Genomic DNA, 11167 nt, shown 5'->3' with positions numbered 1-11167 from the left:
GATTGCCCTTGGAGAGAAATTGAGAAACCAAGGAGGTGGTGGGTGGAGGTGGAGTGGGGAGAACCTAGCAGGGGAAACAGAAGCCAGGGCTGAAATTGAAAGTAGAGGAAATTGCAGTTTTTCATCCAAGCCATGCCTTACATCCCAGTCAGATGCCGTATTGGTAAACTCTCTATCACACCTTCTATGCCTTAAGACCTGCCCCTTAAGTCCCTGTGCACTGCCAGGGGCTGGCTAGCACTTCTAAAATTAGCCTCAATTTCTGCAAGTATGCGGCCTCCCTACCAGCCAGGAGACAAATGTGTGTACCTCCTGCTGATGGCTCAATCAAAAGGTTATGTCTAATGGTGGGACTGGCAGGCCAAGCTGCAGGAATGGCATCTTTTATCCGGGCCTATGGGCAGAGACGCTGGCCAGATAGCTGCCTGCCCCACCTATTCAGCTGTTGGGCTGGGTGGGGGGATGTGGCTTCTGCCACTTATTGCAGGGCATCGTATCCAGTGAGCACCAGTGGTATACCACAGCAACAACCAGTCACCTTGGGGGCATGTGCTGATTTCCAGGCCTGTCCTAGCCTAGGTAGGAATCACTTGCCACTTTCTGTTACCACACAAATGCCTACCTGTGCCACCAACCGAGAGAAGGTGATTGTGTTCATGGCTTTGGTTTCTCTAATCCAGATTCTTACCCTTGCTCTCTGGCAAGCAAGGGTATCTGGCACCTGCTGTAGATGCATTCCTGAGTTCCCCCCAACTGCAATCTCTAAGCAAGCCAAAAGGCCTGATACAGCAGTTGCTTGAAAGTGCTGTGGGCAGTGCTGCCATGGATATAATTGAAGGGATCCCTAGGGCCCCTTCCCAGACCAGCAAAGAAGCTTGGTGGCCCTCAGTATTTCATGAATCAAGCAAAGCCAATTAAAAGCAAATTAGCAAGACAAAAAAGAAACTTATGGGAGGGGAGTTGACATTTCATAGAAACTGGATTAACTGTCCTGGGCTGTCCAGGGAGGGAAGGAGCAGGCATGATTGCTAAAGGAACTTTTGGAGCAAGACCCTCTGGGAAAGTCCATAAAATCTCATTATATCCATTAGAAATTCATAGGGGTCCTGGAGTCTGAGAGGCTTGGCTTTCTGCCCAATTTTTGCCCCTAGTTAATCAACTGGGCCATGGGCAAATCTCATCTTTGGCAAATCTTGCGCTAGATTTTACTTGACTAGTTCCCATATGCAAGTCAGAAGACTGGGCTACCTCAAATGACTCAGGACTTTTTCAACTACCTAAGTGCAGGATTTCTCACCCTAATTCTGACTTAAGTGGCCTGGGAGGGAGTATTTTTTGTTTTACCCACATGATGCTGGTGTATTGAACCTGCTGGACAAGAGCTCTTCCTGTTCTGCCATGACAGATGGCTGCCTTTGCTATGGTCCCCTGAGGAGTGCTTTACAGTGCTTATTGGGGTGGGGGTCAGGGGGATGGGTGGCGTTGATGGAGGGAATTTCTTAAGAACTTCCTTTTATCATCAAGAAACTCACTTTGGTCAGCTCCAGCACTGTTCTATGGTCTGCTTGAGGGCTGGGGTTGTGCCTAGCAAGTGGTCAGCCCTTGTTTCCAGTTAATATTTAAAGCAGACGTAAATCCAACAGATAAGAGAGCTTTTTGTAAGCCTTTTGAAAACTGCTGTGGACAAGCTGCTAGTTCCCCACTGCCCCACTTCCAAGGAAGTTGACTGGGCTCTGGGCCCTACTGATCGTGTTCTTCCTTTGCTTAATAACTCCCAGGCTTTAGCTGAGCTGCCTGGCTTCTGGGAGCCAAAACTAGCCAGTAAGAGCACGTGACCTGAGCATGACATTTTGTAGTTTGCAAACTCTTTCCATCTTTGTTATCTTCTAAATGGCCCTAAAAAGTAGATGAAAAGAGCATGTAATTTCATCCCCACTTTATAGATGAATAAAAGAGTCATGGAGAAGTAGAGTGACTTGCTTATGGTTATATAGAATACTGACTGCAAGTCAGTGTGGAAAAGGGTAGGGCAGGCTGGGGTAGAAGAGCTGGTAGAAGAGAAAGTTTACTGCTAATAACTCTCCAAGCACAGAATGAATAATATCATTGATATGTGCCAGGCACTAAACACTACATTTTCTTGTGTAATCCTCAACTTAACCCTATGAAGTTGACATTTGGTGTTATCCCTATTTTCAGATAAGAAAACTAAGACTCAGAGAGGTTAAGACCCTTTCCAAAATTCACCCAACTAGCTCACTGGACTCCAAATCTTGTGCTTTTACCGTTGCACTTATAGTGAAGCTGTCAGCTGAACATTAGGGGTAACTCACAGCAATGGTCCCAGCAGCTGGCCTCAGGTCAGAGCATCCTAAAGCTGAAAGGGACCTCTAGCTGCCTCCCTATCCCACTATGCCCAGCCCAGCCTCCAAGCTCCAAGGCCCTCTCCCCCAGTCAGCAGGGGAGCTTGGTGGCTGTGGCCCTGGTGGAGTCCAGGGTGGGACTCCCATTCCCCACCCAACCCCCAGCCTTGGATCTCTGAGAATTGTTTCCCTCTAGGTGAGCTCAACACTCCTCCCACTTAAATCTGCTAATAAGTGCCCTGGGAAAGATGATGAATAGCAGAGTGAGTCAATAGACATGAGCACTTGGATGACTGGAGACAGGGCCTCCCACCACTCAGCTTTCGCCACTCAGACCCCTTTATCATCAATTGGAGCGCTGCCTCATGAGGAGCTACTTAATTGTAAATCACTTAATAGCCACAGTGGGAAATAGTCTCTTTCTTTGGGAGAATAATTGCTGTCTGATGGGCTCTTGAAGGCTGTTCTTTGTTCCCTCAGCTTCTCTCCTACTTTCCCACTTGCGCCCTCTGGATGCCCGAGCATATTTTCGCTGCTCCTTCCAGCCCATGAGGCACTTCTTGCAGCTTTCTAAGGGCTCCTGTGCAGCACCCATCACCAACAGGAAGTGGATGATGCTCTAAGTAATGTTATGTCCTTTAAGAGGCCGAAAACGGAATGGGCATCCATCTCCATCTTCAAACTAAGATGTGTCAGGGCAAGAAACAGCCATTGTTTGTTTTCTTTGAAGTAGCTGAATTCTGACCCCAGACTCCCCATCCAAACAGGGAAGTGGGAAATTCCATGTCAGTCATGACTGGGAGTCCCCACTCCCTCAAGGGTGGCACTGGAATCCAGGGACTATTTGTGGAGCTCAAAAATCAGGTCAAGGGCAACTAATCTCCCATCTATTCCAGTCGCCACTGACACCCTCATTTTTTACACCAATAGTAGGGGAAGCAAAGCTAAAAGCCCTGAGATCTTAGGTTCTTCCTGCCTCTGAGCACCTTAGGGCTATGTCCACCCTCTCCTTGAGGAGGAGTTTCTACAGCTAAGGGTTCCTACAGTCCCAGACTTAGGAACTCTTCCTTCCCAGCTGGGTCTTCTTTTCTCTTTTCTCTCTTTTCTGGTTCTTCTTTTCTCTCTCTGGGCTCTCAGAAGTCTCTTCCCTCTTTCCTTTGCCTGTAGGATATTATGTCTTCACTGTGGTTTGGGGGGTTTTATAAAAGAATGATAGATTTAGTGGCTTCAGTCTGATTCTTCTTTCTACACTGCAAAATTCCTCTTGTAAGAGGTCTGTCAAGGGCCTGGTTACCTCCATGGAGCAGAAAAATGGGGAATGGGGACATAGGGAGGCAACAGACACAAACATAAATATTTCTAGAAATTACTCTGCCACAGAAGACTTTCTCATTGGGGAAAAAAGTGATTTCACTATCCTAGAACTCAAGACTCCAAGATTTTAGTCACTGCTCTTCCTATAACTCTTGGGAACTTGGGTGATTTCTCAGAGTCTCAGTTTCCTCACTGTAAATGAGGGGGTTGGAGAACATGGAATTTTGAGCTGCTTCTCACCCTGCCCCTTTTGATGCTCGAAGTCCCCCCTACACCATGTGTCCTCTGCCTGCTCACTGCAACTGGCATAGACTCCTGGAGAAGTTTTAATACCTGAGATGCCCCTTCTTATATTGAGCTGGAATTGGCCTAGCTTAGTCCTTGGGTGCCACACAGATCTTGTCTGCTATCTACCCCATCATAGCCCTTCTAGATCTGAAGGCAGAGGTGGTATTCTTTGGATCAATAAATATTATTGAGTGCCTGTTTTGTGTCAGACTCTGTTCTACATGCCAAGCATGTGGAAGTGAACAGGAGAGATAAAACCCTTACCTTCACAGAGCTTACTTTTTTGTGAGAGTGGAGAGGCAGAAAATAAAATAAAATAGAGTGTCAAATGATGATAGGTACAATGGAGAAAAATTAAGTAGAGGAGGAGAGACAGGGATTGCAGTTTAAAATAGAGTGGTCAGAGAAGACTCACTGAGCAGGTCACATTTGAGAGAAGAGCTAAAGCTCTGAGGTGAGAGCATATAATGTATTGCAGGAACAAACATGAGCCCAGAATGGCTGAAGTAGAGTGAGTGAGGCGGACAATGCTAGGAGATGATATCATAGAGGTAGTGTTGGGGTTAGGGGGATGAAACAGGGCCTTGTAGACAATTGTAAAGACATTGTAAAGACTCCTGAGATGGGAGCAGTGACATTAGCTGACTTAAGTCACCTGTAGAAGTGTCTTTTCCAGGCCTAACTAGCTTCAGCTCTGTCTTAGTCCATTTGGCCTGCTATAACATACTCAGTAGCTTATAAACAACTGAAATTTATATCTCACAGTTCTGGAGGCTAGGTAGCACAAGATTAAAGTACCAGCAGATTCAGTGTCTAGTGAGGCTCACTTCCTCATAGATGGTGCCCCTTCTTGTTTTTTTTTTTTTTTTCCTCAGACAGAGTCTCATTCTGTTACCCAGGCCGGAGTACAGTGGCGTGATCTCATCTCACTGCAACCTCCACCTCCTGATTTTAAGTGATTATCCTGCAGTAGCTGGGATTACAGGTTTGCGCCACCACACCCAGCTAATTTTTGTATTTGTATTGGAGACGGGGTTTCGCCATGTTGGCCAGGCTGCTCTCGAACTCCTGACCTCAGGTGATCCGCCCACCTCGGCCTCCCAAAGTGCTGGGATTACAGGCGTGAGCCACCACGCCCAGCCAGTGCCTTCTTGCTTTGTCCTAACATGGTAGAAGGAGCAAACAGCTTCCTTGGGCCTTTTTTATAAGGGCATTAATCCCATTCATAAGAATGGAACCCTCATGACTTATCACCTCCTAAAGGCCTCACTTACTAATACTATCACATTGGGGGCCAGGTTTCAACATATGAATTCGGGGATCACACAAACATTCAGACCATAACAAGTAAGCTCCTTCCAGTCTTTCCTTATGTACCTTGGGTCTTAGCCCCCTCCCCAGCCTTCTTGCTCCCTCTTAGATATACCCCAGTGTGTTGGTGCCCCCTTCAAGCATGGGTCCCAGAATAGGATATGATCTCTTAGGGACTGCCTAACCTAGGTAGAGAGGCATGGGGCCATTACTTTCCTTGATGTTCTCTAACGTACTTTTAATGCTGACTTTTTTTTTTTTTTTTCGAGACAGGGTCTCACTCTGGAGAGCAGTGGCCCAATCTTGGCTTACTGCAACCTCCGCCTTCCAGGTTCAAGCAATCCTCCCACCTCAGCCTCTCAAGTAGCTGGGACTACAGGCACAGGCCACTACACCAGGCTAATTTTTGGTATTTTTGGTAGAACTGGGCTTTCACCATGTTGCCCAGGCTGGTCTCCAACTATTGGACTCAAGCTCTCTGCCCACCTCAGCCTCCCAAAGTGCTGAAACTAGAGGCATGAGCCACTGTGCCTGGCCAAATGCTGACATTCTTTGAGGAAGAATGAATAAGGTTTAAAAAGCCGCCATCATAGAGCAGGTAATTCTATATTTTAATATGCTAAGATGAACACTTTGGACAAATTTACTGAAGCTCTTTGTCATGATTCCTGGGTACCTGTAAGAGTCTAAGTGATATTATGAATTTTGGAGTCAAACAGACCCAAGTCTTATTCCTGGCTCCATGACCTACCGGCTGTATGACCTTGATAAGTGAGACTTTCTTTAAGCCTCAGCATCTTAATCTATAAAATAGAAGAAATAATCTGGACCTCGTCATGGGAAATAGCAATAATGTGTATGAAGCCCCTCTGTCTACTGCCTGGCCCATGCAGGCCCTGCACATATGGTGGTCAATCTTAACTATCATTGTGGCTCCTATCCTTGGCACATAGGCAGCCTCATTTCGGATCTTTGGTGGGACCCTGTAGTTGGAGAGAATTTGATTAAACAGATCACATTTTTGTAGTGCTCAGCAGATGGAGAAGTGAGAGTGTGGACCTCGTGTGCTTCTCCCATTGAGTTATGTGAGTGTCTATTGGTGGCTAGACCCAGGGTCTCAGGAGAGCCAGGGCTGTAAGCATTCAGGCTCAAAGTTTAATGTTTCTTCTCTGAGGGAAGGTTGAAATGGAGACTTCAAACGAAGTCAGTGGCAAGTGTTTATTTGACCTGCAATTGAAAGCCCAGAGACCTTCATCACATTGTACCTGAAAAACCAGGCTAATGTGTGAGCTGCTTAATCAGAATTAAAATCATCATGCAAGTAAGGAAACTGAAGTGGGCATCGGAAGCCCAATGCCAAGGGGGGAAGCAAGTGCATAACAGTGGGACCAAACAGATGAGCAGGAAGGAGATGACAGTCGCTGGTGCTTGGTGCCAAGGCTGGGCTTTTACGAGTCTCCAGTAGCTTTTTGTGTGAGCAAGTGAGCCATGTCTGCATACAGGTTGCAAACAGAGGACCCACCAAGATGCTTTCCTCAGGGTCCCTTGAGCACTACTTTCAGGGTAGTCCAGACATAAAGCCAAGTATTTGTAGGATATCTCTGGTTCCACCTTTGGGGCTGGACTTAGTGGTAGGCCAGTCTGAGAAGTAACGCTGTTCACTTGGAGGTTGAAATAATTGCTTGGGACAGGCCTGTGTTGGGAGCAGCCAGAGTAAAGGCAAGTCTTTGAGAACCTGGATAGGTCTGAGCCTGTTTTCTTAGCTGCTAAACAGGACCAGTAATGCCTAGTGATCCTCCCTCTCACCAGTCCTGTGATCCAGTGAAGGCCATTCTAATTTCCCCCACTGAACAATGCTGTGGACACTGGATATTAAATTAATTTTTGAAAATTATAAAATGATATAGAAATTCAAGGTGGTAGTATTATGCAAATACTCTGGCACTGTGAGTTCATCTCTGCCCTCTATGAGTTCATCTCTCTCACGAGGCTTGGGCCCTGAGGGGATGGATACCCTGTTCTCCATGATGTGCTTATTTCACATTGCATGCCTGTATCAAAACATGTTAAGAACCCCATAAATATAAAAACCTACTGTGTACCCACAATTTTTTTTAATAATAGAAAAAAAAATTTAAAAAAACCTTTAAACCTACCAGTAGCGAGACCAACACTGTGATAGGCCAGTCATTGGACACGGTAAGTTTAGAGTTTTAGTTTTGACTTGTGAGTAGGTTTTTTTTAGGAAAATGAAAAATTGGCATACTTAGAGGAATTCACTCTCTTGCTGTTCCCAACTCCTTAATTTCAATCTTTTGATATCCCTCTCTTTCTCACTCTCATTCTCAGTACCAAGACTGACTATGTTCTTGGCTTAGCCAGAGGACCATGCAGGGTACAGATGGTCTCATGTAACTTCCTCCTTGGCTGGCTTTATTCATGGCAGCCACTATTTAGAGTAATTGTGGGCAGCTGGTGGAAACTGTTTGCAGCATCCCAGGTTCAGGCTCATGAGTCAAAAAATATCTTCACCATAACCTGAGATAGAGCTGAGTCCCAATGAGTGCAGTCCAATGGCAGCAGGAGTGTTCACTTATCCTCCTGGGAGTTAGATCAAAGACTTGCCTTTCTGGTTCTGGCCTGCTCATCTGTGTAACCTTGGGCACTTCCCTCACTGCTCCAGGGCTCAGCTTCCTCAGTCATTAGGTAAGAATTTGGATTTCTGCCATGTCCCCCTCCAGTGCAATGGTTATAAAGAGTATTTTGAAAACTGTAAAGGAAGAAGACAAAATGGTTGTCATTATTACTGGCATTATCTGTCCAGCTTGAATTCTCAGGCAGGAGGCTGCATCTCCAAAGTAATAAATTTTTACTTCCTGCATGCTAAGTCTGAGATCCTGCGCTAGGTGCTATAGATATGGAAACAAGCAGTGATGATGGAAACAAGGGCCAGCTGGTAACAGCTCCCAAGAGCCAGTTGTGCTCTCTTCCTAACTCTACGTCCAGTGACATCACATTGGTAGACTGAAATTGGCTATGGTGGGAATAATTTCCATAATGGAAATCAGAAGACACTATAAATCAGGGCTTTTATTTTTTGTTCCCAGAGATCCAGACCTGTCTCAGCCACAAGGGAGTTGCCAATCTAGCAGTGGTGTGTGTGTGTGTGTGCGTGTGCATGCATGCTTGCACCTGTGTGTGAATGCACATGCATACAGGCTGGTAAAATAAGCAGGTACATGACTACAATAGGTAAGAGTATTAAGTTGAACCATGAGATATTGCTATTTGTGTCAATCAAAACTAGCCTACTATTGACAATTGCATATGGTTAAACCTAATTGAGTATTTATAGCAGAAGAGAGTACCTGGAATAGAAGAGACTTTCCCAAGGTCCCTCCAATGATCTGAGGCTGACCTGGAGTTAGGCTCCAGGACTCATGGTTCCTTGTCTTAACCCTGAAGGCTTCATCATCACTCTTTTGTCCTCTGATTCTTTGTCAAAATGGACAAGGCTCTGACGTGAGAACTGCAGTACTGATAGAGTAGGATATACACAGGTCTTTTGTCTCTTTGTGTCCTCTGAGTTAAAGGTTAGATTCCAGCGGATATTCTTATGTCTTAGACTCATTGTCCCAACACACTTTTTTTTCTTTCTCTCTGCCTCCCTCCCTCCACCCTACCCTCACCACTCTGCCTGTGTCTTGCATTCTGAGAGTGTCAGAGATTAGAGCATGTACAGAAGAAAGCAAAGGAAAATGAGTATAGCGGTTGGAAATAGAATCCATGAGGAAAGGTGAAAGTAATTTTGCCTTGAAAAGAAGAAGTCTGCCTGTCAACAGAATAATAGGCTTTATGTCTCAAAATAACTGCTATACAGAGGATCTATACTGCCTTTTCCATTTCATGAAGCCAGAAGAATTCAACATTTTGGTTAATGGTATTACTAGCCATCCAGGCTCCTAAACTTAGAGTTATCATTGACTCATTTGTCTCACTCAGTCTCTATTTCTAACAAGTACAAGAATTCTGCTGATTCTACCTCTTAAATATCTCTTGAATCTGTCCCTTCTTCTTCATCTCAGCTGCCATGGTCCTAGGTCAGGCCTTTATTCCTAGCCTCCACTGGGCTCCATCCTTCTCAACTACCGCCACCAGAATGTTCTTTAAGTATCACCCAACTGTTCAGGCCATGCCTTTTGTGAGATCACTATTGCCTATGAAATTAAGAATGACTTCTTCAGCCTGACATTAAAAGCGTTTTCTCTTATGGCTCCAACCTCCTTTGCAGCCCCAACTCCCACCTCTTGATATACTAGATACTTCAGCTGTTTCCTTGGTAAACCCAGATTGTTACCACCACAGGGCCTTTATACATGCTCTTCCCTCCATCTAGACTTCCATCAGTTTTGCCCATTGAAATCCTGTTTATCTCTCACGATGCCTCCTAAGGGCCACTTCCTCCTGAATTCCACATCATGATGGGATCATTTGCTCTCCTAAACACTATAGTCATTCATTTGTCTCTTTCTGTTGGCATGTGACTTAGCATAGTCGTAAGAGCAGCAGCTTTTTAGCTAGACTGCTTAGGTCCCAATCCTGACTTTGCTACTATGTGACATTGGACAAGTTGCTTAAGTTTTCTTGATTATCCTTAAAATGGGCATTATATAAGTATTTCCCTCAGAAGTTGCACAAGTTAATAAATGTTTGAAACTGACTATTTATTAACTATAAACTGAAATATGTTAAATAGTAAATGCAGCTATTATGATTGTTTATATTCTTTTTTTTCTTTTATTTTTATTATAATTTAGGTTTTAGGGTACATGTGCACAATGTGCAGGTTTGTTACATATGTATCGATGTGCCATGTTGATTTCCTGTACCCATTAACTTGTCATTTAGCATTAGGTATATCTCCTAATGCTGTCCCTCCCCACTCCCCCCACCCCACAACAGTCCTCGGAGTGTGATGTTCCCCTTCCTGTGTCCATGAGTTCTCATTGTTCAATTCCCACCTATGAGTGAGAACATGCAGTGTTTGGTTTTTTGTCCTTGCGATAGTTTACTGAGAATGATGTTTTCCAGTTTCATCCATGTCCCTACAAAGGACACGAACTCATCATTTTTTATGGCTGCATAGTATTCCATGGTGTATATGTGCCACATTTTCTTAATCCAGTCTATCGTTGTTGGACATTTGGGTTGGTTCCAACTCTTTGCTATTGTGAATAGTGCTGCAATAAACATACGTGTGCATGTGCCTTTATAGCAGCATGATTTATAGTCCTTTGGGTATATACCCAGTAATGGGATGGCTGGGTCAAATAGTATTTCTAGTTGTAGATCCCTGAGGAATCGCCACACTGACTTCCACAATGGTTGAACTAGTTTACAGTCCCACCAACAGTGTAAAAGTGTTCCTATTCAGGACATAGGCGTGGGCAAGGACTTCATGTCTAAAACACCAAAAGCAATGGCAACAAAAGCCAAAATTGACAAATGGGATCTCATTAAACTAAAGAGCTTCTGCACAGCAAAAGAAACTACCATCAGAGTGAACAGGCAACCTACAGAATGGGAGAAAATTTTTGCAACCTACTCATCTGACAAAGGGCTAATATCCAGAATCTACAATGAACTCAAACAAATTTACAAGAAAAAAACAAACAACCCCATCAAAAAGTGGGCAAAGGACATGAACAGACACTTCTCAAAAGAAGACATTTATGCAGCCAAAAAATACATGAAGAAATGCTCATCATCACTGGCCATCAGAGAAATGCAAATCAAAACCACAATGAGATACCATCTCACACCAGTTAGAATGGCCATCATTAAAAAAGCAGGAAACAACAGGTGCTGGAGAGGATGTGGATTGTTTATAT

The sequence above is a fragment of the Symphalangus syndactylus genome, chromosome X (assembly GCF_028878055.3).
Source record: "Symphalangus syndactylus isolate Jambi chromosome X, NHGRI_mSymSyn1-v2.1_pri, whole genome shotgun sequence".
Lineage (NCBI taxonomy): Eukaryota > Metazoa > Chordata > Mammalia > Primates > Hylobatidae > Symphalangus > Symphalangus syndactylus.
This window is presented reverse-complemented; position numbering follows the sequence as displayed.